The following is a 6012-nucleotide window of genomic DNA, read 5'->3' as shown; positions in this document are numbered from 1 at the left end:
GTTTTTAGTGGTTTAGATTATTTAACTATTTATTTAAAAATTATACCATTTATTCTGTAATAGTTTGAAAGTTGAAGGGGAAGTCGTCATCTGCGCATGCATCAGATGACCATAGCGTGTCATTGTTTACATTTGTGTTTTTAGCACGAGTTGTTATTTTCGATTGGGACTCAATTCCGGCGCGTACGCAGGTGATGACGCACCCGCTTTAACACAGATACATACAAAACTCAAATTAATCTATGCTGACTTATTTATACAGAAAATAAAGGAAAATTGAACTGCATGTTTGTGTCTAACAAGTAAGGGTCATCAATCATTAAAATTTACAAACAGGAAACATAAGTCATTTGAATCATAACAGTTAATTTTGTATTGTGTGCATCAAAATTGCATTGCGAAACAGTGCAAATCACACACATGGAACGTAGAACATTGTACCTGTGATACAAAAATGTACACATGGGTGCATAAAAATGCTAACTGAAAGGGAGTTTGTACTTTTCAAAATTCTGCATTAGGAAACTTTCATTTTTGGGGGAGGCGAATTGTGTCAGTACCAGTTACTAATCACTTACGTTTCCTGTGTGTGAGTATTAATGATTGGCATACCCTAACCAAGTCAGCATTTTCCTTCCACTGTTTTGGGTTGATGACATGTTACACTTGCCCACTCATTATTTCACAGATTCTTAGTATCTGAAAATAACAAAATAAAAGGGAGCATTTATGCTAATTATATGCAAACTGTAACAATTAAATAGTGAAAAAGGATGAAATATACAAGTTAAACAGTTATATTTTATTACTAATTATGACAGTTATTTGAAACAAAATGAGCAGTTATGCTGATTAAATGCAAATTATGTTGAGTTACACAAAATAATTATGCTAATTATATGCAAATTATGTTGAGTAACACAAAATAATTATGCTAATTATATGCAAATTATGTTGAGTAACACAAAATAATTATGCTAATTATATGCAAATTATGTTGAGTAACACAAAATAATTATGCTAATTATACGCAAATTGTGCAGTTAAGTTAATTTCCACCCCCTGGCTAATACAAATTCAAGTAATTAAGCAGGTATGCTAATTGCAACTTTTACCAACAAGTACAAAATAATAGTATGCTAATTATATGCAAATTCCAGCTATCTGCGGCAAGATAAAGGAGCAGTTATTCTAATAAAATGCATATTGAACCAATTATCTAGCATAAATTAAGGATCGGTTAAGCTAATTATATGCAAATTATGCAGGGCCAGTTATGCTTATTATATGTAAAATATGCAAAATACTACCCAGCACAAAATAAAGAAACATTTGTTGAAAATGATAGATTTAACATAATGAACGAAAAACTGATCTCGATTAAAACAATTGACATTTGACAGAATAAAGATATTGTTGTGAAAATCGTTTGATAAAATAGTCCTGTAAGAAAATTTGAATATTTCCGGGAAAATTTGCTTCTACTTTTTAAGCCAGTTATGTAAATAACAAATAATATTACATAAAGTATGTTTGGTTCAAAATTAAAAGGCGGTGGTCGTCGTACAGCGCGTGTTCGAATTTCATCTAAACAAACGATGCGTTGTATACGTCGCTATGAGTTCATATCGAACAGGACTTTACGCGACGATCACCGCCATTTATTATTCAAAATAGTTTATTTTAGGGAATTTGTAAATATATAATATACACTTCAGTTTTGACAGTAAAAAGATTATGGCGCAGAATAAGGACATTAGGTTCAAAGAGGACAAAGACTACAAGAGAGAGTTGAGAAGTTTAACAGATAAACAAATACTGTCTGGCACGGGTGAAAGCATTAAACTAAATATACACAGATTTCCTGTATGTATGCCAGTGTGTGAACACGTTAGACGGAATTCCGTGCAAACCACAAGAAATGATTCTCATGGTATCTGAGGTCGTTGACCTGAGCAACAATAACAAAACAGAAAAATTACTGGTTCGCTGAAAACGTATATATTAACTGGGAAACATTTGAACTTCATAAAATTGGAATCCGAATATGCTGAATATGGATACCTTTTTCACAAAATATTTCTTTTTTTTTTTTCGTTTCTGAACAGTCATTTGTATAAACAAGTGCTAAATATATTCCCACTTATAAATGCCAAAATAGTAATTACGTAATCTCTGGCTCGAAGTACACATGAATATAATCTAGCTACCCCGTAATTTTGATAATATAAGATGTAGCCTGATACGGTCGCGTGAGGTGCGCCCCGACCGGTGAGGGCGCCACATACTCCTACATGTCAGGCTACATAAGATGTCGCATAACAGAAAAAACAATGGATTTGTGTGTCACTTTTTCTAAATTAAGATTCTACTGGCACGCATTTAGCCGGATTTTTATTTAAATGGCTTATGTCTAGTTTATACGTGTAGTTCTGAGATGGGAGTACAACCTCTAATGGACACGCTACACTGGATTATTTTTATTATTTTATTTATTCGTTGCAAGTCATTTAAATCAAAGGCTTATCAATAGAAGTACGCGTACAGAAATAAATTAATTAGGAGCAGCTGGTTCTACCAATATTTAAAAATTACTAATATGATTTGCTTAGCTCTACTGTATCTGTGAAGTATTGTTTAATAATATTATCTATTTTTCCACGTAATTTAGCATAATCCTTACACGTGTTCAGTTCATTACTACTTAGTAAGGTGTGTTTAATTTCATTCTTCATAATTTCTGCCTACTCAGTTTCAGCTGAAGCTCATTAGGCTCATAAATTATAAATTATAGCACCACGATTGCACTATCACAAAACATTACAGTGTTAGATTTGTATGTTTCCATGGCAGCCGAAAACCGTTGCTAAAATATACATGTAGTTAGTAGAAATGTCGTATTTTATTTATAATAATAAATACATTTCGAAAACTTGTCAAACAATTTATTGGTGGGACTATAATAATAGTAAAACATTCTGTAAAATCTTCGTTTTCGACACAAGTGTACTCTGAATTATGTCGTTCTATTTTCCCTCACTCGTTTCAGCATGGGGCGTGTAATTTATCGCTTCTTACCGCAATTTGGGTCTGTGTATTTTTCTAACTGTATGTATACACGCCATTGAAACCGCGGCTCCGGGTGTATAAAAAGGACAGATTTCTGAATATATGGTCATATAATATATATCCCACGATAATACGTGTTTCTGCTTTATTATCACCACAATACTACATTAACACACATTTCGTGCATAAATGAAATAAACATGGAACAATAACTTGAAACTATTTCTACTCACACGTCAAAACACGTGGGTAATTTTCAAAAGGGTTTATTTGATGCAACAACAAAAAAACCCAGCCAATATACGTATGATAGAATAAATTACCCACTTCCAAATTGCAAACATCACATTTTTTTAAACATGCTTAAAACTTGCAATCTGCTTCTATGTACGAGCTCTTCAGTGGCGCGTGCACCACATGATACAGAACATACTTTATCAATGTTAGGTCGTACGTTGTCCAGTATTGGAAAGGCATAGACATTGAAAATATATCAAAAATAAGCGTTTAAAATGTGCCAAGGAGACATAATCTACAAATCGAAAAACCAAACATCGCAAACCTAGATACACCACAACTGTCCCCGCAACTAGTATACCCTCAACTAGCATGTCTTGGAAGTCCCGAGAATTGCCGCCCGAGTTATTCCCGTAGATAAATACAGTTATTGAATAGCCATTATGGAATTATATAATTAAAATAATAGACAACATATTAGACTCGTGTACTAAATGTAGGTTACTATAAAAAGAATGGTCACGTACACACAACAGCCTGTCAGGTATGAGAGTGATAAGAATATATAAATGGAAATTTCAATAGAGAAAAAAGGGTCCGGATTAACGCAGTTAATTAATTTATTTTGTTTTTGTCGCCAATGAGAATGTATGATATGGGCTGAGACAGGTTTTAGGGTTACATGGATGTTGGTAATGCAGTACTAGTACATGTATACGATATACTGGGTCGCTATATTTGAAATCATGGGGGGGGGGGCTAGAAAAGTATGACCAGCGCAATTTGTTTACACCGTGACGGTGTCTCACCTGAATATACTAGTACTTACTTTTCTTGAATGTACTAACAGTGTTTCCATAGCAACACCTTGCTTGCATTTTTGTTTTCTTGGTGTCTCGTTTGTAATTGTTTTAAACAAATCTACCAGCCACCCCCATGACTTTAAATGGTCACCCCTTGTCATACACACTTTTATGAGCGTTTGTCATATTTTCCTCAGTGAGAAGGCCTTCTCGGTGAGTGAGTGGGTGAGTGAGGGAGGGATGGGAGGGAGGGAGGGAGGGAGTGAGTGAGTGAGTCTTGATTAGAGTTTTTAAAAATAAGAGAGCGTTCCAGGGAGTAAGAAATTAACACATTGTTTAACAGGAAGTGCGTAATAAATGCTGACAGTGAGAGGCTGGTGAAGGGACAAATACTATCTTATCATATCATGATTATCATGTGTAAATTTCCAGTTGTTGGTCACAAGAAACTCATCGCTCAAAACTTTTCTAAGAATTAAGTCTGAGTACATGTAGAAATTATGACGGCAATCATCTGTAAATGTTACGTGCAGTAAAACAGTCATCAAACGTCAATCGCTAACACAGTCGACAGACCTCGTGACCTCGACCACATTTGGCGAAACATTCCACGGAGTGTTTATTTACACAATCAGGGACGGCCATTATTTTTATCGGGGTGGCTCGCTGAAATTATCTGAGCTTCGTAGCTTGTGTTTTCATCTTTTTCTGACATTTCTACAATATTATCCAAAATTGTTATTTGGCAAAAAATAATGAGAAAAAAAAATGAGGCCATTGAAGATGAAAATATGCACAGCTGAAATCCGAACAAAAATGACAAACGGAGACACCGTTACCTTAAATCCGATCAGAGTAAAATCAACACGAAGGAGACATGTAACCAGAAAACAAGCTTTACCGCTAAACAAACTTTACCAGTAACAACTAGTAAATTTCTATATTATGAGTCATTGTTGTACTCAGACCACTTGTCATCTGTCTTCGTAAATGTTTACATCTCAAATCATTAGATTACAGTAGATCGCCGAGACCCTGGTTGCAATCTTTGTCGGTTGAATCATGGAGCTAAGTGAGTGTGCTCCATGGCTGAATTCATTTCCCGCCTGCTTCTGCATTTTTGGTTTGACGGATTTGGCTTCCAGTAGGGAGTGATGCGACGCGAAACGACAGAGTTCACTGATCTGTGTTGTCGTGGGAGCAGAAAGTCAGCTCAAATTGGCATGATCATGGTCCGGGATCACGCACAATCGTTTTATGTTATCGTTCCTTGAAGCCTTAAATAACTTGATTTGGGACATTAAATAAATGTATTATTCACTTTTGTTTAAGTGTTATCTCAAACGAGATTTTAGATCGTTATTTATAAGTTTAACGCAGTTGAGAACTTTAGTTATTTGTATCGGAAGTTCATTGGCACCAGAAAGGCGAGGTGCTGATCCAATCACTTAACGGATTAGGCCATCGATAGGTCAATAAGGTCAGACGTTCTGCGTCGTTTAGTCGTGTAAAACTGAATAAGTATGTAACGCAGCTTTATGGGATCTTACAGCCTTAATCTTGCTGCAAGTTCCATATCAGAATCACCGGGATTAATTTTATCGGGGTCTTTTTCATCGCTACTCACATGTTCCTCTTACTGTGTATATGCTGCGTAATCCTCGCTTTGTGTTTTTATCCTAAACTCATACAAATATTAAAAACTTCTCTTTAGTCTATATTTATTTATTTAATTATTTATTTATTTATTTATTTATTTATTTATTTATTTATTTATTTATTTATTTATTTATTTATTTATTTATTTGTTTATTTATTTATTTTGTTATTTATTTATTTAATCCGAATTTACGACTAACTTTTATCAAACTTCGCGCTATGAGGTACTTACAAATGTAATTGC

This window comes from Saccoglossus kowalevskii, chromosome 10, assembly GCF_978046115.1.
Source record: "Saccoglossus kowalevskii chromosome 10, keSacKowa6.1, whole genome shotgun sequence".
NCBI classification, from domain to species: domain Eukaryota; kingdom Metazoa; phylum Hemichordata; class Enteropneusta; family Harrimaniidae; genus Saccoglossus; species Saccoglossus kowalevskii.
The sequence above is the reverse complement of the archived record's forward strand: the minus strand, read 5'-3'. Positions refer to the sequence as shown.